The sequence below is a fragment of the Rana temporaria genome, chromosome 12 (assembly GCF_905171775.1).
Source record: "Rana temporaria chromosome 12, aRanTem1.1, whole genome shotgun sequence".
NCBI classification, from domain to species: domain Eukaryota; kingdom Metazoa; phylum Chordata; class Amphibia; order Anura; family Ranidae; genus Rana; species Rana temporaria.
In genome coordinates, this window is record NC_053500.1 from 43,443,746 (window position 1) to 43,469,013 (window position 25,268).

Sequence of the window (25,268 nt, forward strand, 5' to 3'; positions counted from 1 at the left end):
CGCTGATTTGGGAGCAAGTGCTTTGTGAATACTGTGCTTGCCTCTCTGCGCTGCGTCGGCGTAGAGTATATTAGATACGCTACGGTGGTATAATTATGCACCGATGTTTGTGAATCCAGGCCCATATGCCAAAATGCGACAGGTTGGACACCAGCAGAGATCCCAGGCAGGTTGCACTGTAAGGGGGCGGAGCCAATTTAAATTGAACAGGCTGGTTGGTGGGTGGGCTGCTCCCTCCTGCTTTGCTCTCAATGCTGCTGCCCCTGTCCTGGAAGCTGTGGCTGGCTCTGCATAGACAAGTCAAGACTCTGAAGAGGTGCCGAGGCAGCGCAGCGAGACCAAGCACTGTCAGCCAGAGCCTCCCTCAGTCCAAGCCAAGCCCACAGTCTGGGCCAGCGCATCCAGAGGTCAGGAGGTGTAATAGCAGATATCAGTAGCAAAAATTACAGTGAATTAGTGGCAAGTGTGGCGCGGCCGGCCACTGGCTCCACTAATTAAACAGTGCAGCAGAGCACAAAGTGCACCTGCGCAGTATCAGCCCTGCAGCCGGAATATCGCGTGGCACTTGCGGTTGACAGGGAGCCACAGCGGAGATGCGGGAGACTTGGGATGTCTGCACCTACTCTCTACTTTCTATTAGTTCTACCACAGAGATTTTAACTACACCTGTATTCAGCCCCATTCACATCCAAACATTTTATAGCACGAAGCTGGAGGCTCCAAAACGCTCAGTAAATGCCATGTTTTCCAATTGTGTATGTTCACATTTGACCTGTAGGTGAACGCCTGAAGCTTGAAAAGGTATATGAGCTACTTTTGAATCAGAATGGAGCATCTTTGGCCCCACTAACTTCAATTATGAGTGTTTTCTGGCCATTTCATAATAAGTCTTTGAGACAATGTCACACGCAAAAAAACACACGCAGGAATGCACAAATAAAAATGCTTCAAAATTGCACCAGGTTATTTGTTTGGACAATAAAAAAGGCAACAAGTCTACTGTTTCAAACGAAGGAACAGATATAAAAAATCATACAGAATAGCAATGCATTATTAAAATATTTATAGAAGTTATTAAAACAGCATCCAGTAAGAGGCAGAAAACCATTTTACTCATTTTAGTTTAGTGCATTACGCCTGGTTAGTATCTCCATTTTGGTTATTTAGTGGTATACAGGTGTCTTTAATGCAAACTTGGCAGCAGTCTAGGAGATAATGACACACTCACTTGCTTTCAGCAGTTTTGGGGAGTAATCAAAAGCCATGTGGTCTTAAGAAGTGTGGTTTTAAAACTACAAATCTATTTAGGGTTGCACTGATACCGAGTATTTTTACTCGTTCTCATCAGTGTTAATTTTGTAGACTAAAACATTTTAGTCGAGTAACTTAATACCATTTTATTGACTAAAATACGACTAAAACTAAAACAATTGAGATGACTAAAATACGACTAAAACGAAAATGGCATTTTAGTCAAAAGACTAAAATGGGACTGACACTAAAATGGCATTTTAGTCAAAAGACTAAAACTAAATTGAAAGTTGACGTCAAATAACATCAATAAAAACATACTAGATTTTTCACTCCAGCACTATATAATGAGTTTGAAAAATGTAGAGAAATGCTTAAATAATGCATTACAATTCAAATACATCTATTCGAATTTAGATGACTAAAATGAGTTTTAGTCGACTAAAATGTACTGGAGATTTTAGTCGAATCAAATGTCCTGGAGATTTAGTCGAATAAAATTACAGAATACTAAAATGGGACTAACACTAAAATGCTATTTTAGTCCTAAGACTAATACTAAAACTAGATCAAAATTTGCTGCCAAAATTAACACTGGCCAGTACTTGACTGAATGTATTTGTACTTGTACTCGCCGGCAAAAAACGTTATAGGTGCAACGTAGCTATACACCACATTTAAAAGTTAAGTGCATTACATGCAGTACAATGTACTGTATCATTAAAGAGGAATTCCAGGTACAGCATTTTTACAGATTTATATTGGTCCAGCTTGGACCAATGTAACTATGCATATACCATACCTGTGGATTCCCTCTAGAAGCTGGAAATCACCTCCACTAGGCTCCAGGTTCCGTCCCGAAAGGCTGCCCTGCTGCATTGTGAACACAGGAAGTTGTCTGCTCGGCCATAGGCTTCATTTAGAGAATGCTTTGCAATGCATTCTCTGACTGGGAATAGTGGGGCAGTGCTGTTACGCTATCCATCTCATTCAATCAGAGATTGCATTGCATTCATTGAAAAATGCAAACCATTCTCTGAATGGTAATAGACAAAACAGTGTAGCGCAAAACATAAATAAAATATTCTATTAACCACTTAAGCCCCGGACCATTATGCAGCTTAAAGACCTGGCCACTTTTTGCAATTCGGCACTGCGTCGCTTTAACTGACAATTGCGCGGTCGTTCGACGTTGCTCCCAAACAAGATTGGCGTCCTTTTTTCCCCACAAATAGAGCTATCTTTTGGTGGTATTTGATCACCTCTGCGGTTTTTAGATTTTGGGCTATAAACAAAAATAGAGCGACAATTTTGAAAAAAATTCAATATTTTTTACTTTTTGCTATAATAAATATCCCCAAAAATATATATAATTTCCCCTCAGTTTAGGCCGATACGTATTCTTCTACATATTTTTGGTAAAAAAAAAATCACAATAAGCGTATATTTCTGTTTCGCACAAAAGTTATAGCGTCTACCAAATAGGTGTCATGGAAGCATGAATCAGACGTACAAAACAGATAAATGAATAAGAGGATCTTTATTGGAAACCAAACAGCAAGGTCAAAGTCCACACTGATGATTGAAACAGCCAGAAGAGTCGTCCAACGGTGCCAGGGTCGATAGCCAGGGATGAGAGTCAGCCGAGCCGGGGTCTGTAGCCAGAGACGGGGAGAACAAGCCGGAATCAGGAACCAGAGGGAAAGTCCGTAGCCGGGTCGGTAACCAGGAGCAGACAGCACGATCACGGAAGGGTGTCAGACGAAAGGCCCAAGCAAGGAAATGCTGCAGCTGCCGTCATATATATATATATATGCAGAGCAGCCAGCTCCTCCCAGTGGGAAGGAGGAGCCACAGAGTGAGGCAGGTTACAAGAACCCCATGAAGCTATATGGCCGCCAGCACACGTCAGTGATGAGAAGCCTGCAAAGAGGTAAGACCATGACAATAGGGGATAGTTTTATTGCATATTTACTAGTAATGGCGGCGATCAACGATTTTTATCGTTACTGCGACATTTTGGCGGACACATCGGACACTTTTGACACTATTTTGGGACCATTGTCATTTATACAGCGAACAGTGCTATAAAAATGAACTGTTTACTGTAAAAAAATTACACTGGCAGTGAAGGGGTTAACCTGTAGGTGGAGCTGTAGGGGTTAAGTGTGCCCTGATTTGTGTTTCTTACTGTGGGGGGAACAGACGATCAGTGTCAGTCTCACTAGGAAGCACGGGGAGAGGTTTGTTTACACTTACCTCTCCCTGTTCTTCCTCTCTGTGACCCGATCACGGGACACCGGTGGCTATCGGGTATGCGGTTTCCACGGGGATGGTCACGGAGCTTAGGACCCGGTGCGCTGCGTGACCCACAGCTGGGCTCTTAAATGGGACGTACATGTACGCCCTTGTGCCCAGCTGTGCCATTCTGCAGACGTATATCTGCATACATCGGTCCTTAAGTGGTTAATAAAAACATAAAGTCCATATAAAATGATCATCCATCCACATGAATGTGCCATTGTGAGATTAGGTGCTCAGGAGATATGCGAATGTCACAGTGAATCCCCTTCACCCCCAACACCACTAACCACTCACCTGAGACCAATAAGGTCTATCTGCACATTTCCACAAATCGGGGGTATAATTACTCCAATAAGCTATCACCCAGATGGTTATTCCTCTGCGTATATAATCAGGACCGGTGCAAGGATTTTTGCCAACTCAGGCGAAGGTGCATTTTGGCGCCCCCTCCGGCGCACTCGCACGCACAGGGCACAACACATCAGGGTACAGTGCACATCAGGGCACAGCACATCAGGGCACAGTGAACATCAGGGCATAGCCCATCAGGGTACAGCACACCAGGCCACATCAGGGTAAAGGGCACAGCACATCAGGGCACAGGTCACAGTACTTCAGGGCACAGCACATTAGGGCACACAACATTGAGGCACAGCAGTCTGGGGCACAGGACATCAGGGCACGGGACATCAGGACACAAGGCACATAAGGGCAGAGGGCACTTGGCGCCAGGGCTGTCTTTAATATGGTTTGGGCCCTGAGCAAACATTTTTTTTGGGCCCCCCTCCAGCTTATTTTGGGCCTGGCTGGTTCACATGTATGTGTTTTGGTGGCCCTCATTTGTGCAGGCACAGCAGCCCATTGATTTGAATGGGCTGCCATGCCTGCGTTTCCTGCAGAAAAAAGATGCATTCAGCATTTTAAAAATACAGTTGCCTTGAAATCCATTCTGCTTTTGCACCATGCTACGTACCTGCAGTTCTTGCACACACAAACGCACTGTGTTTTTAAAAGCGTGACCTAAACGTCTAAAAATGCAGCAAGTTTGACAGTGCGGGAACTGCAGATAAGTCACAGCAGACATCAGAATGGACAGACAGTGCTTGATGGGCATAGGTGTGCCGTGTGTGCAGCCTATTACATGAGGCATGCACTTTTCTTTGCAGGAAACACAGACATGGCGGCCCATTCAAATGAATGGGCTGCTGTGCCTGCGCAAATATGGGCCGCCAAAACACATACATGTGAACCAGCCAGGCCCAAAATAAGCCCATCAAGCAGTTAAATACAGACAGTAATGCCATGTGGCCTTACTCAGCCTGGACTGCAGGTCTGGTCTGTGATTTAAAGAGTTCCTCTATTTTACACATGGCATGGCATGGGGTCCCATGGTGCTAAAGCAGAATGGACAGACGGTGCTGTGACCCCATGCCATGCCATGTGTAAAATAGAGGAACTTTTTAAAACACTGACCAGACCTGCAGTGAATCATCAAATATTATAATTTTAAAAAGAAAAGAAAAAAAATGTTATATAAAAAAAGGGGGGTTGCAATTCGGGGCCCTGTGGACCTCTGGGTCCTTTAATAATAATAATAACATTTATATATATATATATATATATATATATATATATATATATATATAAAAACATTTTTTTTATAAAAAAAGTTTTTTTTTTATAAAAAAAAGTTTTTTTTTATAAAAAAAGGGGGGTTGTCATCCGGGGGCCCTGGGGAACTACGGGCCCCTGGGGACCTCCAGACCTCTAAAAAAAATTGTCCCTTTAATAAAAAATAAAATAAAAATATATTAAAAAAATATTTTTTTTATTTAAAAATAAATAAAAAGGGGGATTGCCAGACCCATAAAAAAAAAAAAATTCAAAGGGGGTTGCTTCGGGCCCCCAACAGTGACAGGGCCCTGGGCAGCTGCCCCTGTTTGCCCTATGGTAAAGACAGCCCTGCTTGGCGCATATCAGGGCATATTGGTGCACATCGGGGCATATTGGAGATCATCGGGGCATATTGGAGCATATTGGGGCATATTGGAGCAAATTGGGGCACAGCGTTTACCTGGCAGCCAGTATGCAGGAAGCATCTGTGATAAGTTCTCTCTCATGTCACGCTGACCCGGTGGCCTCTCCTCTCTTCTCGTCCATCCCAGATGATGTCACAAGCAAATAGGGATGGAGGAGAAGAGAGGAGGGGCCGCGGGGGCAGCGTGACATGAGAGAGAATTAATCACACACAATGCCAGTGTGGCTGCAGCGCTCCCCTCCCTCCCTCCTCCTCTACACTTCACACACAGCAGCCATCTCCCGCTGTGTGTATCCAAACTTAGTGTGTTAACTTTGGCCGCGCTGTGAGAAAAGTACCGCCCTCCTCCTAGATCAGCTTGTGTAATAGACGCATTGTTCTGCCTATCACACAAGCTGATCTAGAAGGAGGGCGGGACTTTTCTCACAGTGCAGCTAAAGTTAACACACTAAGCTCCAATACACACAGCGGGAGATGCCTGCTGTGTGTAATCCTGGGACTCACAGAGACGAGAGAGACACTGACACAGTGACACTGTCAATTTTCCGCCCTGTTCCCTGGAGCCGTAAGGCAAGTGCCAATGTTGCCTTGCGCTAGAACCGGCCCTGTATATAATGAAATAAAAAAGATCATCTAGGGCTGTATATTCACTATTTTTTTTTTTTAAGGTAGATGAAAAAACGTACAAGTACAGCATAAAGCGAGTGCTCGATACAGTAATCCAACCTGAAAGATGCCCGCGGGTGACGTCTGTTCCCACTGCCCAAGGACGTAATGCGTAAGGGGGGAGGAGATGCATATGACTATTTGTTCTATGACTATATGTGTTTGTCTATAGAGTTCTATTGAGGTATTATTTTTTGACCTTTAAGGCCCCTTTCACACTGGGTCGGGGGCGGCATCGGCGCTTTACTGTGAATTTTGTGGCGCTATTCGGCTGCTAGCAGGGCAGTTTTACCCCCCGCTAGCGGCCAAGAAAGGGTTAAAAACCACCGCAAGATAGCCACGGTGCCCCATTAATTTCAATGGGCAGGAGCGGTATACACACCGTTCCTTCACAGCTCCAAAGATGCTGCTAGCAGGATTTTTTTTACTGTCCTGCTAGCGCACTGCTCCAGTGTGAAAGCCCTCGGGGCTTTCACACTGGAGAGACAACAGCGGCTGTTTCAGGTCGGTTTGTAGGCGCTATTTTTAGCGTTATAGCGCCTGCAAACCGACCCAGTGTGAAAGGGATCTCAGTGTTCAGCTTGCAATTGAGTGTATATTTTTTTTGTTTGCGCTGAATATTTATTACATTCTATTGTTTCTATTATTCTCTGAATGGTACCTGTGTTGAGCGGCGGGGGGGAGGGAAGTGATTAGGAGGAGGAAGTATGTATGGGATGGTAAATGGTGTAAATTGAACGCCCTGTGCCCTATGGAGACAGCTCCAAAATGGAGGTGCCTATTCCTCCTGTACTTCAGGTATAATGACAGGTAAAAAGAAGGGTAATGGCTATAGTGTTCTCTCTTGGAATGTACGAGGATTGAACTCAAAGTTCAAACGAGCTTTAATGTTCCAATATATAAGAAAATATACTCCACAACTGATTATTTTGCAAGAGACACATTTAATGGGGAAAAAATTGATGACGTTAAAAAAGGCATGGATACGGGAAACATATCACTCAACATACTCATCGTATTCTAGGGGGTATCAGTCTTGGTAAATAAATCCTTTCCTGGAGTAATAGAAAAGGCATACATAGATACAAACGGAAAATATGTTATTTTGTTATATACGATAGGACAACAAAGGTATATTATAGTGGCAGTATATATCCCTCCTCCTTTCTCAGTAGGAATTTTGAATGAGATAATGGAAAAAATTATTCAACACCATCCGGCGAAGTTGCTGTGTATTGGAGATTTTAACTCAATCCTACCCAGATTTTAACTACCCAGAAATTGACTGGATTAATGGCACTTCTGGGACAGTTAAAGGACAACAATTTAAAAACCTATTGCAGGACAATTTTATGGTGCAGTTTATTGAGGCCCCAACTAGGAATGATGCCCTGTTGGACCTGATAATTTCAAACCATGCAGAGCTTATTACTAATGTTCAGATAAAGGAACACCTGGGTAGCAGTGATCATAACATGATTTCATTTAATGTTCACTATAAGCAAGAAATACATACAGGAAATATTAAAACACTAAATTTTAAGAGAGCAAATTTTCCAAGGATGAGGGCTGCTCTCCAGGACTTGGACTGGGAGGGACTATTGGCACAGATGAACACAGAACAGAAATGGGAATTCTTCAAAAAGACTGTGTGGAACCTCACTGCAAAGTATGTTCCCATGGGCAATAAGTTTAAAAGGCTAAAAATAAAACCTATGTGGCTCACGGTCAAAGTTAAAAAAGCTATAAACAATAAGAAAGTAGCTTTTAAAAAATATAAAAATGAAGGAACACTAGTGTTGTTTAAATGTTACAAAGAATATAACAGGATATGTAAAAAGGAAATCAAGGATGCAAAAATTCAAAACGAACGACAGATTGCAAAAGATAGTAGGACAAACCCCAAAAAATTCTTTAAATATATTAATAGTAAAAAGGTGAAGTCTGAGCATGTAGGCCCCTTACAAAATAATCTAGAGTGGGTGACTGGGGACAAAGAGAAGGCAAATTTATTAAATGTTTTCTTCAGCTCTGTGTATACAATGGAGCATGGGGGAGCTCATGTCCAAAATGGGGGTGGGAGTGACACAGCCCCAAATCCACAATGGCTCAAAAGTGATATGGTCCAGAAATATTTAGACAGAATAAAGGTGGATAAAGCACCTGGACCTGATGGCATCCACCCACGGATCCTAGGTGAGTTGAGCTCTGTCATTTCAAAGCCACTGTATCTAATATTTAGGGACTCATTAAAGACAGGAATAGTACCACTGGATTGGCGCAGGGCCAATGTGGTGCCCATATTTAAAAAGGGAACAAAGTCTTTACCAAGTAACTATAGACCTGTTAGTTTAACTTCTATAGTTGGGAAGATACTGGAACGTTTAATAAAAGACCACATGGATGAGTTCTTGCTGGAAAAAAACTATTTAAGCAGCAGACAACATGGATTCATGAAAGACAGAAGTTGTCAGACAAACCTGATTTCCTTTTATGAAGAGGTAAGTAAAACCCTGGACAGAGGCGTGGCTGTGGACGTGATATATTTGGATTTTGCAAAAGCGTTCGATACAGTTCCGCACACACGGCTCATGTGTAAGGTAAGGTCTACAGGATTGGATATATCAGTTTGTAAATGGATAGAAAACTGGCTGAAAGACAGAATTCAGAGAGTCGTGGTTAATGATTCTTACTCTGAATGGTCCAATGTTATGAGTGGTGTACCCCAAGGTTCAGTGCTGGGACCCTTACTTTTCAATATATTTATAAATGATATTGGGTCTGAGATCAAAAGTAACATTTCTGTCTTTGCAGATGACACCAAGCTATGCAGTGGAATAACGTCCTTACAGGATGTCTCCAATTTACAAGCCGACCTCAATGCTCTGTCTGATTGGGCGACTAAGTGGCAGATGAGGTTTAATGTAGATAAATGTAAAGTTATGCACTTGGGGGCTAAGAATATGCATGCATCATACATACTAGGGGGAGTACAACTGGGGGGGGTCTGTAGTGGAGAAGGATCTGGGGGTTTTAGTTGATCATAAGCTCAATAATGGCATGCAATGCCAAGCTGCGGTTTCCAAAGCGAGCAAAGTCCTTTCTTGTATTAAGAGAGGTATGGACTCCAGAGACAGAGATATAATTTTGCCCCTGTACAAATCATTAGTAAGACCTCATCTGGAATATGCAGTTCAGTTTTGGGCACCAGTTCTCAAAAAGGATATAGGAGAACTGGAGAAAGTGCAGAGAAGAGCAACCAAACTGATAAGAGGCATGGAGGAGCTCAGCTATGAGGAAAGATTAGAGGAACTAAATTTATTCACTCTTGAGAAGAGGAGAATAAGGGGGGATATGATCAACATGTACAAATATATAAGAGGTCCATACAGTGAACTTGGTGTTGAGTTATTCACTTTACGGTCATCACTGAGGACAAGGGGGCACTCTTTACGTCTAGAGGAAAAGAGATTTCACCTCCAAATACGGAAAGGTTTTTTCACAGTAAGAGCTGTGAAAATGTGGAACAGACTCCCTCCAGAGGTGGTTCTGGCCAGCTCAGTAGATTGCTTTAAGAAAGGTCTGGATTCTTTCCTAAATGTACAGAATATAACTGAGTACTAAGATTTGTAGGTATAGTTGATCCAGGGTAAATCCGATTGCCTCTCGGGGGATCAGGAAGGAATTTTTTCCCCTGCTGTAGCAAATTGGATCATGCTCCGCTGGGGTTTTTTGCCTTCCTCTGGATCAACTGTGGGTATGGAGTTGGGTGTATAGGATTTTACTGTGTTTTTTTATTTTGTTTTTTGTGGTTGAACTGGATGGTCTTTTTTCAACCTGACTAACTATGTAACTATGTAACTATGTAACTATGTAACTACCACAAGAATTGGATAGACCAAAACCTCCTAAACAGTATTCGCCGGATCTGTATAACTGGGCTCAGGTGATGGGGGTAACAGAGATTTGGAGATGGAAGAACCCCGGAAAAAGAGTGTACTCATGTTTCTCTACTTCTTACAAAACAGCTTTGAGGATTGACCTAGCATTTGCAGACACTACGATGTTGTCAGACATTGAGGATGCAACATATCTACCGAGCGGCCTTTCAGACCACTCTCCTCTATGTCTGACAATACGTATCCCTACGCCAAGAAATGCATCCATATGGAGACTGACTCCACAATGGGTTGTATGCCCAGAAATAGAGGAAAAAATGACAGCTATAATAATGGAATATTGGGAGAATAACGTAGGATCAACGTCGGTGGATATTGTGTGGGATGCGTTTAAAGCGTATCTGCGGGGACAGTATATTTCAAGTATTTCAGCTGTTAAAAAAAAACAGAAGGACAAAATACAGGAGTTACAAAGTCAGATAGAATTTCAGAAGCAGGAGTATGGTCAGGACTCTAGTGATAGGAATTTTGACTTAATGGTGGCCGCACAAAGGGATCTACATCTCCATATGAAGGAAATCACAAGGCTGGAACTATACAAAAATAGACAGAATATTTTTGAGCAAGGAGATAAAAGTGGCAGATTTCTGGCGAGGTTAGCACAACAGGAATATCAAACCACGAACATATCAGAAATTCAGACAGTAAATGGAGCGAAAGTAACAGAACCGGAGGAGATATTAGAGGCCTTTAGAGAATATTACAGTTTATTATACACCTCCTCTCTCCCCTCCAACTTCTGCCCAGAAGCCATGATGGGTCTTTTAGACCAGATAGCTCTTGGGTGGTTGTCAGATGAGGAGAGGAGGACATTGGTATGCCCCATTACCATCAAGGAGGTTATGGAGGTTATACGTACACTTCCGGGGGAAAAGGCACCAGGCCCCGACGGAATTCCGGGGGAAGTGTACAAAAAATATGGAGCCATAATAGCCCCTAAATTGGCAGAAGTATTTACAAATGGACTAGCGAAAGGGACACTTCCAGATTCTATGAGAGAAGCACATATAATATTAATTCATAAAGAAATGAAAGATCCAAAATTATGTTCTTCATATAGACCAATTGCGCTATTAAACATAGATCTGAAAATATTAACAAAGATATTAACCCTAAGAATACAACCCCTGCTCAAAAACATGACTAAGCGCTGAATTGCAGCGTGAAACGCGTCGGCCATTCTGTACTCGTTGTTTGCAGTGTCTGCATGTACTTTTTACAATAAAAGACCAACTTTATTTTAAGTCATTTTGGAGTGCGGCTGTCCAGAGTTTTTTTCGTCTATGTGCTCAAAAACATTATAGACTCAGATCAGACAGGATTTATGCCTCAGAGAACAACAGATGTTAACCTACGTAGGCTATATACTAATATACAAACTCACCATCTACAGGAAGGATCCAGGACAGTGGCCTCTCTAGATATAGAGAAGGCCTTCGATACAATTGAATGGCCCTTCTTATGGGAGATACTTAGGAGGATGGTTTTTCCATTGGTGTTCATTAAGTGGATACAAACAATATATGAGAGACCTATGTCAGCTGTAAAATGGGGAGGAAAACTGTCATCATTTTTTAGGTTGTATAGAGGTACGAGGCAGGGCTGCCCCCTCTCTCCGACACTCTTTGCAATAGCAATAGAACCGGTAGCAGAAGCCCTCAGGACCTCTCCAAATATCCAAGGAGTTCGAGTAGGGGGGGCTGGAGGAGAGGGTAGCCCTGTATGCAGACGATATGCTATTATTTTTGAGAGATGCGGGTCCATCTCTGGAGGGAGCATTAGAACTACTAAATACTTTTTCGTCCTTTACTGGGCTTAAGGTGAATTGGGGAAAGTATATGCTATTTCCTATTGATCAGGGAGCACAGGATACCGCAGCCCCAACAATGCCATTGAAATGGGTGAGCCAATTTAAATATCTCGGAATAGTAATATCTGGGCAAGTTGAAGATTTTCGGATACTAAACTTGGATCCTGTGATGCAGGAGCTTGGGAGGAAGCTGAAGATATGGGTATCGTTACCACCAGTGGCGGCTGGTGAAGTTTTAGGATGGGGGGGCTCCAGACCCCGCCCTTCCTTTTTGACCCCTCCCACTTGGTGGAAATGGGCGTGGTTTAATCAAAATAGTGGTCGTAGCTCTAAGGTGGTGTGGTTAGCATCTGAGATGAACGAGGGTTGGAGGGAGAGAGAGGGACAGCAGGCCCAGATTCTACACAACAATATAAATGTGTATTCTAGAAAGTTTAACAATCAGCAGATAAAGCTACTTCAATCATCACGGCACCATGGTTGTTATGGTGTCAGGATGATTGAAGCGCATTATTTCTATTATTACATTGCAATATAAAATGAAACCATTCAACTCACTATAATGCAGAATCAGTGGGAGCCCAGAGCGTGTCGCCTGCCACCAGATGCCATCAGGTGTCCCCAGCGGAGTCCCTCCTTACATGCAGCCCTGTGTCACATCAAATGTAGCCTGAGTCACATTAAATGCAGCCTGTGTCACATCAAATGCAGCCTCTCTCCCTATCACTTGCAGCCAGCGCCTGTCCCCATCAATTGCAGCCTCTGCCCCTATCAATTGCATCAACTGCCCCATCAATTGCAGCCTCTGCCCCCATCAATTGCATCGACTGCCCCATCAATTACAGCGACTGTCCCATCAATTACAGCGACTGTCCCATCAATTGCATCAACTGCCCCATCAATTGCAGCCTCTGCCCCTATCAATTGCAGCCTCTGCCCCTATCAATTGCAGCCTCTGCCCCATCAATTGCAGCGACTGCCCCATCAATTGCAGCGACTGCCCCATTAATTACAGTGACTGCCCCATCAATTGCAGCGACTGCCCCATCAATTACAGCGACTGCCCCATCAATTACAGCGACTGCCCCATCAATTGCAGTGACTGCCCCATCAATTACAGCGACTGTCCCATCAATTGCATCGACTGCCCCATCAATTGCAGCGACTGCCCCATCAATTACAGCAACTGCCCCATCAATTACAGCGACTGCCCCATCAATTGCAGCGACTGCCCTATCAATTGCAGCGACTGCCCCATCAATTACAGCGACTGCCCCATCAATTGCAGCGACTGCCCCTTTAATTACAGTGACTGCCCCATCAATTGCAGCGACTGCCCCATCAATTACAGCGACTGCCCCATCAATTACAGCGACTGCCCCATCAATTGCAGTGACTGCCCCATCAATTACAGCGACTGCCCCATCAATTGCAGCGACTGCCCCATCAATTACAGCAAATGTCCCATCAATAGCAGCGACTGTCCTATTAATTACAGCAACTGCCCCATCAATTGCAGAGACTGCCCCATTCCCCCCAAAAATGATTTTTTTTTTAAAGATGTTAATAGGGGGGGGGGATATTGCCACCGAAGTTCCCCCTGAAAATTACATTATTTTTAAATCTGACAAACTGGGGGGGGGTGCGGGGCCGCCGAAATTCGCCCTGAAAATGACATTCTTTTTCATGATGATGATAAGCGGGGGGGGGCTGCGGGGGGTTGCGGGTGCCGCCGAACTTCGCCCTAAAAAATTACATTCTTATTCAAGATGATAAGCGGGAGGGGCCGGGGGGGGGTGCCGCCGACGACCTCACCTTTGAAAGGAAAATTCAACAGAGGGGCAGGAGCAGCACTTACTATTTTGGTGGAGCCATGGCTGTGGAGGAGTCTGCTCCTCATACTTCCTGTCTTCTCTCTCTCAGGGGCAATGAGAGAGAGACAACAGGAAGTGACATCATGGCCTTAGATGTCAATCAATCTGCCCGGCCGTAGTAATAGACACTACGAGCGCCGGGCAGACACTGTGGCTACCCGGTAAGCGCCACAAGGCGGTTCTAAAGCCCGCAAATGAAGCGCCGCGTCTGCAATCTTGTGATTGCATGGATGTGGCGCTTCCCATAATGCATGTGGCCGGCGCCACATAGTGCATTTGGTAAATAAAAAATTTAAATTAATTTTTTTTTCTTAAAGGGGCCGTTAAAAAAAAAAAAAAAACTTTTTTTTTTTTTTTTTTCTTTGTGACTACAGGGCCCGGGCGCCCCTATGGACGAGCCGCCACTGGTTACCACTGTCCCTATTAGGACGTATAAATCTGATAAAGAAGAAGGTTCTTTCCAGGTTTCTGTATCTATTCAGGAACTCTCCACAGTGGTTACCCAAGAGATTCTTTGTACAGCTGCATGGAATGCTCTCATCATTTATATGGGCAAATAAAACAGTAAGAATTAAACTAAATACACTTATGAGACCGGCAGAACAGGGGGGGTTGGACTTCCCAGATTTTCACAAATATTATATAGCCACGCAGTTGGTGACGGTTGCGAGATGGTTGAACCCAAATGGGTTTGATTCTGCAACTATGTTAGAAGCAGCAGTGGTTCAATCAGTGGATGCACTGCAGGGTCTATTGTATAGAGGGCTAAAATCTAGGCGAGAGTTGACTCCTCTAATGAAAACACCAGTTAAAATATGGAAAGCTGCTATGGTAAAAGAGGGATGGTCAGAAACGAATCTATCCCCAAACACCCCATTATGGAGGAACCCTGAACTGCCGCACCTGGATTCCATACAGGATCCAGGGGCATGGACTAAATATGGGGTAAAAAAGATATCGCAATTAATACAGGGAGAAAGGTTCTCCACATTTGAGAAGATGAGAGAGCCATGGAATATCCCACAGAGTTACATCTTTAGATATAGGCAATTTACCCATGCATTAGCGGCCCAGTTTTCAGGGGGAACCCCGCAAATAATGGAAGTAGGTCTCGAAAAAATTATGAAAAGTGGAAAAGAGACAATCTCAATCCTATATAAGCACTTGGTAAAAAATACACCATTCAATACAAATAAATTAAGTGAACAGTGGAGAAGAGATGTCCCAAACTTGGAGGGGGAAAACTGGGAAGAAGTGTGGGGGTTCCCACTACAGACACTGGTATCACTTTGAGATAAACTAATACAATACAAGATAATATATAGGAGTCACTATACACCATATAAATGAAATAAGATCTCACAGTCTAACCCTCCGAATTGTTGGAGATGTGCAGACATTTCAGGAGATTTTATGCATATATTTTGGCGATGTCTAAAGATTGTGGGATTCTGGAGGGATGTTCTAAGAATAATTGCTATAGTAACATCAATAGTTCTGGAACAGGAGGCAGAGATATGTCTATTGGGATTGGTAAGGAAGAAGATTGTCCCGATGGGAAGGAGAATACAGGTGGCACTATTAATGTACTATGCTAGAAAGACGATAGTCCTAAATTGGAAAAAGGAAGAGGCCCCCTCGGTGGCACATTGGAAAAATCTAGTCAACAACTGTTTACTACTATACAGGGAGACATACAGTAATAGAGGGCAGAGGGATAAATTTAAGAGCGTTTGGGCAAGCTGGATAGAAAATCCTATGACAGCTTCAGGATAAATAGGACACAGGGGAAGGGTAAATGCACCAAGAAAGAAAGTGAAGGAATGTAAAAGGAATGTGTTAGATGGATGAATATATGGAAGGAATGTTAGATAGGTAGGAATATTGGATATATATGTATGTTTACTGTTTCTTTTTTTTTGTATGGAAATGAAAAAAAAAAACGTAATAAAGAGATTTAAAAAAAGAAAAAAAAAAAAAAAAGAAAGTGAGTGTTTCTAGTAGATATTGCCCAATTTAATATCTCTGGAAAGTCAAGTCATCCTAACGGTTTGATTTCATAACCTAGAGCCCTTGAAACATTTCCCCCCTCATGTTTGGGACTTTGTGGAAAAAATCTGATTACGCTGCTATGTGAGATAGGGTTGCCAACTTTTGCAGAAAGGCTCCAGCGAGATTTGAACTCGCGACCTCTGGTTTACAAGACCAGTGCTCTAACCCCTGAGCTATGGAGCCCTTTTTTGCTGGAACGGAACACAAGTTATTTTTTGTGTTAGAGGTTTAGCGGTAGACGAGCTGGAGAATGTGAACCCAAGCAAAGAAAAGCTGTCAGAAGTGGGATTTGAACCCACGCCTCCAGGGGAGACTGCGACCTGAACGCAGCGCCTTAGACCGCTCAGCCATCCTGACCTGTGAAACTTGGCATCGGGGGAGACCGATGACGCTCACAGGTCGATATAATGTGCCCGTAGCTCTGCTGAGGCCTACATGTCAACATTGTTTGTTCATGTCGCTGTTCTGCCAGGAATTTTATGAAAAAAGAAATCCGCTGAAGGTTACTTGATGGAGAAATTGCGATAGAAGCAGCTTTACACTTGTCACCATTCCTTGCTACCTTCATCATTTCCAATGCATTGGAAGGAAATAACAAAGCCGGATGTTAAAAGTGCAAAGTAGTGATTTAATACAAGGACACGCGAATAGCAAGTGTCTTGCTGTTAACAAGAGATGGCCGTTTGCTTCAAGTTTACTTTTCCTTGGATCCAGAAATAGAAAGTGAGTGTTTCTAGCAGATATTGCCCAATTCAATATCTCTGGAAAGTCAAGTCGTATTAACGGTTTGATTTCATAACCTAGAGCCCTTGAAACATTTCCCCCCTCATGTTTGGGACTCTGTGGAAAAAATCTGATTACGCTGCTATGTGAGATAGGGTTGCCCCAGCGAGATTTGAACTCTCAACCCCTGGTTTACAAGACCAGTGCTCTAACCCCTGAGCTATGGAGCACTTTTGGTTGGAACCGAACACAAGTTATTTTTTGTGTTAGAGGTTCAGCGGTAGACGAGCTGGAGAATGTGAACGCAAGCAAAGAAAAGATGTCAGAAGTGGGATTTGAACCCACGCCTCCAGGGGAGACTGCGACCTGAACGCAGCGCCTTAGACCGCTCGGCCATCCTGACCTGTGAAACTTGACATCGGGGGAGACCGACGACGCTCACAGGTCGATCTAATGTGCCCGTAGCTCTGCTGAGGCCTACATGTCAACATTGTTTGTTCATGTCGCTGTTCTGCCAGGAATTTTATGAAAAAAGAAATCCGCTGAAGGTTACTTGATGGAGAAATTGCGATAGAAGCAGCTTTACACTTGTCACCATTCCTTGCTACCTTCATCATTTCCAATGCATTGGAAGGAAATAACAAAGCCGGATGTTAAAAGTGCAAAGTAGTGATTTAATACAAGGACACGCGAATAGCAAGTGTCTTGCTGTTAACAAGAGATGGCCGTTTGCTTCAAGTTTACTTTTCCTTGTATCCAGAATTAGAAAGTAAGTGTTTCTAGTAGATATTGCCCAATTCAATATCTCTGGAAAGTCAAGTCGTATTAACGGTTTGATTTCATAACCTAGAGCCCTTGAAACATTTCCCCCCTCATGTTTGGGACTCTGTGGAAAAAATCTGATTACGCTGCTATGTGAGATAGGGTTGCCAACTTTTGCAAGAAGGCCCCAGCGAGATTTGAACTCGCGGCCCCTGGTTTACAAGACCAGTGCTCTAACCCCTGAGCTATGGAGCCATTTTGGTTGGAACTGAACACAAGTTATTTTTTGTGTTAGAGGTTCAGCGGTAGACGAGCTGGAGAATGTGAATGCAAGCAAAGAAAAGCTGTCAGAAGTGGGATTTGAACCCACGCCTCCAGGGGAGACTGCGACCTGAACGCAGCGCCTTAGACCGCTCGGCCATCCTGACCTGTGAAACTTGGCATCGGGGGAGACTGATGACGCTCACAGGTCGATCTAATGTGCCCGTAGCTCTGCTGAGGCCTACATGTCAACATTGTTTGTTCATGTCGCTGTTCTGCCATGAATTTTATAAAAAAAGAAATCCGCTGAAGGTTACTTGATGGAGAAATTGCGATAGAAGCAGCTTTACACTTGTCACCATTCCTTGCTACCTTCATCATTTCCAATGCATTGGAAGAAAATAAGAAAGCCGGATGTTAAAAGTGCAAAGTAGTGATTTAATACAAGGACACGCGGATAGCAAGTGTCTTGCTGTTAACAAGAGATGGCCGTTTGCTTCAAGTTTACTTTTCCTTGGATCCAGAATTAGAAAGTGAGTGTTTCTAGTAGATATTGCCCAATTCAATATCTCTGGAAAGTCAAGTCGTATTAACGGTTTGATTTCATAACCTAGAGCCCTTGAAACATTTCCCCCCTCTTGTTTGGGACTCTGTGGAAAAAATCTGATTACGCTGCTATGTGAGATAGGGTTGCCAACTTTTGCAGGAAGGCCCCAGCGAGATTTGAACTCTCAACCCCTGGTTTACAAGACCAGTGCTCTAACCCCTGAGCTATGGAGCACTTTTGGTTGGATGCGAACACAAGTTATTTTTTGTGTTAGAGGTTCAGCGGTAGACGAGCTGGAGAATGTGAACGCAAGCAAAGAAAAGCTGTCAGAAGTGGGTTTTGAACCCACGCCTCCAGGGGAGACTGCGACCTGAACGCAGCGCCTTAGACCGCTCGGCCATCCTGACCTGTGAAACTTGGCATCGGGGGAGACCGACGACGCTCACAGGTCGATCTAATGTGCCCGTAGCTCTGCTGAGGCCTACATGTCAACATTGTTTGTTCATGTCGCTGTTCTGCCAGGAATTTTATGAAAAAAGAAATCCGCTGAAGGTTACTTGATGGAGAAATTGCGATAGAAGCAGCTTTACACTTGTCACCATTCCTTGCTACCTTCATCATTTCCAATGCATTGGAAGGAAATAACAAAGCCGGATGTTAAAAGTGCAAAGTAGTGATTTAATACAAGGACACGCGGATAGCAAGTGTCTTGCTGTTAACAAGAGATGGCCGTTTGCTTCAAGTTTACTTTTCCTTGGATCCAGAATTAGAAAGTGAGTGTTTCTAGTAGATATTGCCCAATTCAATATCTCTGGAAAGTCAAGTCGTATTAACGGTTTGATTTCATAACCTAGAGCCCTTGAAACATTTCCCCCCTCATGTTTGGGACTCTGTGGAAAAAATCTGATTACGCTGCTATGTGAGATAGGGTTGCCAACTTTTGCAAGAAGGCCCCAGCGAGATTTGAACTCGCGGCCCCTGGTTTACAAGACCAGTGCTCTAACCCCTGAGCTATGGAGCCCTTTTGGTTGGAACTGAACACAAGTTATTTTTTGTGTTAGAGGTTCAGCAGTAGACGAGCTGGAGAATGTGAACGCAAGCAAAGAAAAGCTGTCAGAAGTGGGATTTGAACCCACGCCTCCAGGGGAGACTGCGACCTGAACGCATCGCCTTAGACCGCTCGGCCATCCTGACCTGTGAAACTTGGCATCGGGGGAGACCGATGACGCTCACAGGTCGATCTAATGTGCCCGTAGCTCTGCTGAGGCCTACATGTCAACATTGTTTGTTCATGTCGCTGTTCTGCCAGGAATTTTATGAAAAAAGAAATCCGCTGAAGGTTACTTGATGGAGAAATTGCGATAGAAGCAGCTTTACACTTGTCACCATTCCTTGCTACCTTCATCATTTCCAAGGCATTGAAAGGAAATAACAAAGCCGGATGTTAAAAGTGCAAAGTAGTGATTTAATATAAGGACACGCGGATAGCAAGTGTCTTGCTGTTAACAAGAGATGGCCGTTTGCTTCAAGTTTACTTTTCCTTGGATCCAGAATTAGAAAGTGAGTGTTTCTAGTAGATATTGCCCAATTCAATATCTCTGGAAAGTCAAGTCGTATTAACGGTTTGATTTCATAACCTAGAGCCCTTGAAACATTTCCCCCCTCATGTTTGGGACTCTGTGGAAAAAATCTGATTACGCTGCTATGTGAGATAGGTTTGCCAACTTTTGCAGGAAGGCCCCAGCGAGATTTGTACTCGCGACCCCTGGTTTACAAGACCAGTGCTCTAACCCCTGAGCTATGGAGCCCTTTTGGTTAGAATGGAACACAAGTTATTTTTTGTGTTAGAGGTTCAGCGGTAGACGAGCTGGAGAATGTGAACGCAAGCAAAGAAAAGCTGTCAGAAGTGGGATTTGAACCCACGCCTCCAGGGGAGACTGCGACCTGAACGCAGCGCCTTAGACCGCTCGGCCATCCTGACCTGTGAAACTTGGCATCGGGGGAGACCGACGACGCTCACAGGTCGATCTAATGTGCCCGTAGCTCTGCTGAGGCCTACATGTCAACATTGTTTGTTCATGTCGGTGTTCTGCCAGGAATTTTATGAAAAAAGAAATCCGCTGAAGGTTACTTGATGGAGAAATTGCGATAGAAGCAGCTTTACACTTGTCACCATTCCTTGCTACCTTCATCATTTCCAATGCATTGGAAGGAAATAACAAAGCCGGATGTTAAAAGTGCAAAGTAGTGATTTAATACTAGGACACGCGGATAGCAAGTGTCTTGCTGTTAACAAGAGATGGCCGTTTGCTTCAAGTTTACTTTTCCTTGGATCCAGAATTAGAAAGTGAGTGTTTCTAGTAGATATTGCCCAATTCAATATCTCTGGAAAGTCAAGTCGTATTAACGGTTTGATTTCATAAGCTAGAGCCCTTGAAACATTTCCCCCCTCTTGTTTGGGACTCTGTGGAAAAAATCTGATTACGCTGCTATGTGAGATAGGGTTGCCAACTTTTGCAGGAAGGCCCCAGCGAGATTTGAACTCTCAACCCCTGGTTTACAAGACCAGTGCTCTAACCCCTGAGCTATGGAGCACTTTTGGTTGGAACCGAACACAAGTTATTTTTTGTGTTAGAGGTTCAGCGGTAGACGAGCTGGAGAATGTGAACGCAAGCAAAGAAAAGCTGTCAGAAGTGGGATTTGAACCCACGCCTCCAGGGGAGACTGCGACCTGAACGCAGCGCCTTAGACCGCTCGGCCATCCTGACCTGTGAAACTTGGCATCGGGGGAGACCGACGACGCTCACAGGTCGATCTAATGTGCCCGTAGCTCTGCTGAGGCCTACATGTCAACATTGTTTGTTCATGTCGGTGTTCTGCCAGGAATTTTATGAAAAAAGAAATCCGCTGAAGGTTACTTGATGGAGAAATTGCGATAGAAGCAGCTTTACACTTGTCACCATTCCTTGCTACCTTCATCATTTCCAATGCATGGGAAGGAAATAACAAAGCCGGATGTTAAAAGTGCAAAGTAGTGATTTAATACAAGGACACGCGGATAGCAAGTGTCTTGCTGTTAACAAGAGATGGCCGTTTGCTTCAAGTTTACTTTTCCTTGGATCCAGAATTAGAAAGTGAGTGTTTCTAGTAGATATTGCCCAATTCAATATCTCTGGAAAGTCAAGTCGTATTAACGGTTTGATTTCATAACCTAGAGCCCTTGAAACATTTCCCCCCTCATGTTTGGGACTCTGTGGAAAAAATCTGATTACGCTGCTATGTGAGATAGGTATGCCAACTTTTGCAGGAAGGCCCCAGCGAGATTTGTACTCGCGACCCCTGGTTTACAAGACCAGTGCTCTAACCCCTGAGCTATGGAGCCCTTTTGGTTAGAATGGAACACAAGTTATTTTTTGTGTTAGAGGTTCAGCGGTAGACGAGCTGGAGAATGTGAACGCAAGCAAAGAAAAGCTGTCAGAAGTGGGATTTGAACCCACGCCTCCAGGGGAGACTGCGACCTGAACGCAGCGCCTTAGACCGCTCGGCCATCCTGACCTGTGAAACTTGGCATCGGGGGAGACCGACGACGCTCACAGGTCGATCTAATGTGCCCGTAGCTCTGCTGAGGCCTACATGTCAATATTGTTTGTTCATGTCGCTGTTCTGCCAGGAATTTTATGAAAAAAGAAATCCGCTGAAGGTTACTTGATGGAGAAATTGCGATAGAAGCAGCTTTACACTTGTCACCATTCCTTGCTACCTTCATCATTTCCAATGCATTGGAAGGAAATAACAAAGCCGGATGTTAAAAGTGCAAAGTAGTGATTTAATACAAGGTCACGCGGATAGCATGTGTCTTGCTGTTAACAAGAGATGGCCGTTTGCTTCAAGTTTACTTTTCCTTGGATCCAGAATTAGAAAGTGAGTGTTTCTAGTAGATATTGCCCAATTCAATATCTCTGGAAAGTCAAGTCGTATTAACGGTTTGATTTCATAACCTAGAGCCCTTGAAACATTTCCCCCCTCATGTTTGGGACTCTGTGGAAAAAATCTGATTACGCTGCTATGTGAGATAGGTTTGCCAACTTTTGCAGGAAGGCCCCAGCGAGATTTGTACTCGCGACCCCTGGTTTACAAGACCAGTGCTCTAACCCCTGAGCTATGGAGCCCTTTTGGTTAGAATGGAACACAAGTTATTTTTTGTGTTAGAGGTTCAGCGGTAGACGAGCTGGAGAATGTGAACGCAAGCAAAGAAAAGCTTTTAGAAGTGGGATTTGAACCCACGCCTCCAGGGGAGACTGCGACCTGAACGCAGCGCCTTAGACCGCTCGGCCATCCTGACCTGTGAAACTTGGCATCGGGGGAGACCGACGACGCTCACAGGTCGATCTAATGTGCCCGTAGCTCTGCTGAGGCCTACATGTCAATATTGTTTGTTCATGTCGCTGTTCTGCCTGGAATTTTATGAAAAAAGAAATCCGCTGAAGGTTACTTGATGGAGAAATTGCGATAGAAGCAGCTTTACACTTGTCACCATTCCTTGCTACCTTCATCATTTCCAATGCATTGGAAGGAAATAACAAAGCCGGATGTTAAAAGTGCAAAGTAGTGATTTAATACAAGGTCACGCGGATAGCATGTGTCTTGCTGTTAACAAGAGATGGCCGTTTGCTTCAAGTTTACTTTTCCTTGGATCCAGAATTAGAAAGTGAGTGTTTCTAGTAGATATTGCCCAATTCAATATCTCTGGAAAGTCAAGTCGTATTAACGGTTTGATTTCATAACCTAGAGCCCTTGAAACATTTCCCCCCTCATGTTTGGGACTCTGTGGAAAAAATCTGATTACGCTGCTATGTGAGATAGGGTTGCCAACTTTTGCAAGAAGGCCCCAGTGAGATTTGAACTCGCGGCCCCTGGTTTACAAGACCAGTGCTCTAACCCCTGAGCTATGGAGCCCTTTTGGTTGGAACTGAACACAAGTTATTTTTTGTGTTAGAGGTTCAGCGGTAGAGGAGCTGGAGAATGTGAACGCAAGCAAAGAAAAGCTGTCAGAAGTGGGATTTGAACCCACGCCTCCAGGGGAGACTGCGACCTGAACGCAGCGCCTTAGACCGCTCGGCCATCCTGACCTGTGAAACTTGGCATCGGGGGAGACCGATGACGCTCACAGGTCGATCTAATGTGCCCGTAGCTCTGCTGAGGCCTACATGTCAATATTGTTTGTTCATGTCGCTGTTCTGCCTGGAATTTTATGAAAAAAGAAATCCGCTGAAGGTTACTTGATGGAGAAATTGCGATAGAAGCAGCTTTACACTTGTCACCATTCCTTGCTACCTTCATCATTTCCAATGCATTGGAAGGAAATAACAAAGCCGGATGTTAAAAGTGCAAAGTAGTGATTTAATACAAGGTCACGCGGATAGCATGTGTCTTGCTGTTAACAAGAGATGGCCGTTTGCTTCAAGTTTACTTTTCCTTGGATCCAGAATTAGAAAGTGAGTGTTTCTAGTAGATATTGCCCAATTCAATATCTCTGGAAAGTCAAGTCGTATTAATGGTTTGATTTCATAACCTAGAGCCCTTGAAACATTTCCGCCCTCATGTTTGGGACTCTGTGGAAAAAATCTGATTACGCTGCTATGTGAGATAGGTTTGCCAACTTTTGCAGGAAGGCCCCAGCGAGATTTGTACTCGCGACCCCTGGTTTACAAGACCAGTGCTCTAACCCCTGAGCTATGGAGCCCTTTTGGTTAGAATGGAACACAAGTTATTTTTTGTGTTAGAGGTTCAGCGGTAGACGAGCTGGAGAATGTGAACGCAAGCAAAGAAAAGCTGTCAGAAGTGGGATTTGAACCCACGCCTCCAGGGGAGACTGCGACCTGAACGCAGCGCCTTAGACCGCTCGGCCATCCTGACCTGTGAAACTTGGCATCGGGGGAGACCGACGACGCTCACAGGTCGATCTAATGTGCCCGTAGCTCTGCTGAGGCCTACATGTCAACATTGTTTGTTCATGTCGGTGTTCTGCCAGGAATTTTATGAAAAAAGAAATCCGCTGAAGGTTACTTGATGGAGAAATTGCGATAGAAGCAGCTTTACACTTGTCACCATTCCTTGCTACCTTCATCATTTCCAATGTATTGGAAGGAAATAACAAAGCCGGATGTTAAAAGTGCAAAGTAGTGATTTAATACTAGGACACGCGGATAGCAAGTGTCTTGCTGTTAACAAGAGATGGCCGTTTGCTTCAAGTTTACTTTTCCTTGGATCCAGAATTAGAAAGTGAGTGTTTCTAGTAGATATTGCCCAATTCAATATCTCTGGAAAGTCAAGTCGTATTAACGGTTTGATTTCATAACCTAGAGCCCTTGAAACATTTCCCCCCTCTTGTTTGGGACTCTGTGGAAAAAATCTGATTACGCTGCTATGTGAGATAGGGTTGCCAACTTTTGCAGGAAGGCCCCAGCGAGATTTGAACTCTCAACCCCTGGTTTACAAGACCAGTGCTCTAACCCCTGAGCTATGGAGCACTTTTGGTTGGAACCGAACACAAGTTATTTTTTGTGTTAGAGGTTCAGCGGTAGACGAGCTGGAGAATGTGAACGCAAGCAAAGAAAAGCTGTCAGAAGTGGGATTTGAACCCACGCCTCCAGGGGAGACTGCGACCTGAACGCAGCGCCTTAGACCGCTCGGCCATCCTGACCTGTGAAACTTGGCATCGGGGGAGACCGACGACGCTCACAGGTCGATCTAATGTGCCCGTAGCTCTGCTGAGGCCTACATGTCAACATTGTTTGTTCATGTCGGTGTTCTGCCAGGAATTTTATGAAAAAAGAAATCCGCTGAAGGTTACTTGATGGAGAAATTGCGATAGAAGCAGCTTTACACTTGTCACCATTCCTTGCTACCTTCATCATTTCCAATGCATGGGAAGGAAATAACAAAGCCGGATGTTAAAAGTGCAAAGTAGTGATTTAATACAAGGACACGCGGATAGCAAGTGTCTTGCTGTTAACAAGAG

The 25,268-nt window shown here is 44.0% G+C and overlaps 24 non-coding genes across 24 annotated transcripts; all 24 read right to left on the reverse strand.

Moving 5' to 3' along the window:
- Positions 1–16,064: 16,064 nt before the first annotated feature.
- Positions 16,065–16,137, reverse strand: TRNAT-UGU. The gene has a single exon. It is a non-coding gene; the product is annotated as a tRNA-Thr (tRNA).
- Positions 16,138–16,228: 91 nt separating this feature from the next.
- On the reverse strand, positions 16,229–16,311 carry TRNAL-CAG. Its single transcript has one exon. It is a non-coding gene; the product is annotated as a tRNA-Leu (tRNA).
- A 523-nt stretch (positions 16,312–16,834) lies between these two features.
- On the reverse strand, positions 16,835–16,907 carry TRNAT-UGU. Its single transcript has one exon. It is a non-coding gene; the product is annotated as a tRNA-Thr (tRNA).
- Positions 16,908–16,997: 90 nt separating this feature from the next.
- TRNAL-CAG lies at positions 16,998–17,080 on the reverse strand. The gene has a single exon. It is a non-coding gene; the product is annotated as a tRNA-Leu (tRNA).
- Positions 17,081–17,621: 541 nt separating this feature from the next.
- TRNAT-UGU lies at positions 17,622–17,694 on the reverse strand. Its single transcript has one exon. It is a non-coding gene; the product is annotated as a tRNA-Thr (tRNA).
- Positions 17,695–17,784: 90 nt separating this feature from the next.
- Positions 17,785–17,867, reverse strand: TRNAL-CAG. The gene has a single exon. It is a non-coding gene; the product is annotated as a tRNA-Leu (tRNA).
- Positions 17,868–18,408: 541 nt separating this feature from the next.
- TRNAT-UGU lies at positions 18,409–18,481 on the reverse strand. The gene has a single exon. It is a non-coding gene; the product is annotated as a tRNA-Thr (tRNA).
- A 90-nt stretch (positions 18,482–18,571) lies between these two features.
- Positions 18,572–18,654, reverse strand: TRNAL-CAG. The gene has a single exon. It is a non-coding gene; the product is annotated as a tRNA-Leu (tRNA).
- Positions 18,655–19,195: 541 nt separating this feature from the next.
- Positions 19,196–19,268, reverse strand: TRNAT-UGU. The gene has a single exon. It is a non-coding gene; the product is annotated as a tRNA-Thr (tRNA).
- A 90-nt stretch (positions 19,269–19,358) lies between these two features.
- TRNAL-CAG lies at positions 19,359–19,441 on the reverse strand. The gene has a single exon. It is a non-coding gene; the product is annotated as a tRNA-Leu (tRNA).
- A 541-nt stretch (positions 19,442–19,982) lies between these two features.
- On the reverse strand, positions 19,983–20,055 carry TRNAT-UGU. Its single transcript has one exon. It is a non-coding gene; the product is annotated as a tRNA-Thr (tRNA).
- A 90-nt stretch (positions 20,056–20,145) lies between these two features.
- On the reverse strand, positions 20,146–20,228 carry TRNAL-CAG. The gene has a single exon. It is a non-coding gene; the product is annotated as a tRNA-Leu (tRNA).
- Positions 20,229–20,769: 541 nt separating this feature from the next.
- On the reverse strand, positions 20,770–20,842 carry TRNAT-UGU. Its single transcript has one exon. It is a non-coding gene; the product is annotated as a tRNA-Thr (tRNA).
- Positions 20,843–20,932: 90 nt separating this feature from the next.
- Positions 20,933–21,015, reverse strand: TRNAL-CAG. Its single transcript has one exon. It is a non-coding gene; the product is annotated as a tRNA-Leu (tRNA).
- A 541-nt stretch (positions 21,016–21,556) lies between these two features.
- TRNAT-UGU lies at positions 21,557–21,629 on the reverse strand. The gene has a single exon. It is a non-coding gene; the product is annotated as a tRNA-Thr (tRNA).
- A 90-nt stretch (positions 21,630–21,719) lies between these two features.
- Positions 21,720–21,802, reverse strand: TRNAL-CAG. The gene has a single exon. It is a non-coding gene; the product is annotated as a tRNA-Leu (tRNA).
- Positions 21,803–22,343: 541 nt separating this feature from the next.
- On the reverse strand, positions 22,344–22,416 carry TRNAT-UGU. The gene has a single exon. It is a non-coding gene; the product is annotated as a tRNA-Thr (tRNA).
- A 90-nt stretch (positions 22,417–22,506) lies between these two features.
- TRNAL-CAG lies at positions 22,507–22,588 on the reverse strand. The gene has a single exon. It is a non-coding gene; the product is annotated as a tRNA-Leu (tRNA).
- A 542-nt stretch (positions 22,589–23,130) lies between these two features.
- Positions 23,131–23,203, reverse strand: TRNAT-UGU. The gene has a single exon. It is a non-coding gene; the product is annotated as a tRNA-Thr (tRNA).
- A 90-nt stretch (positions 23,204–23,293) lies between these two features.
- Positions 23,294–23,376, reverse strand: TRNAL-CAG. Its single transcript has one exon. It is a non-coding gene; the product is annotated as a tRNA-Leu (tRNA).
- A 541-nt stretch (positions 23,377–23,917) lies between these two features.
- On the reverse strand, positions 23,918–23,990 carry TRNAT-UGU. The gene has a single exon. It is a non-coding gene; the product is annotated as a tRNA-Thr (tRNA).
- Positions 23,991–24,080: 90 nt separating this feature from the next.
- Positions 24,081–24,163, reverse strand: TRNAL-CAG. The gene has a single exon. It is a non-coding gene; the product is annotated as a tRNA-Leu (tRNA).
- A 541-nt stretch (positions 24,164–24,704) lies between these two features.
- On the reverse strand, positions 24,705–24,777 carry TRNAT-UGU. The gene has a single exon. It is a non-coding gene; the product is annotated as a tRNA-Thr (tRNA).
- Positions 24,778–24,867: 90 nt separating this feature from the next.
- Positions 24,868–24,950, reverse strand: TRNAL-CAG. The gene has a single exon. It is a non-coding gene; the product is annotated as a tRNA-Leu (tRNA).
- Positions 24,951–25,268: the final 318 nt, after the last annotated feature.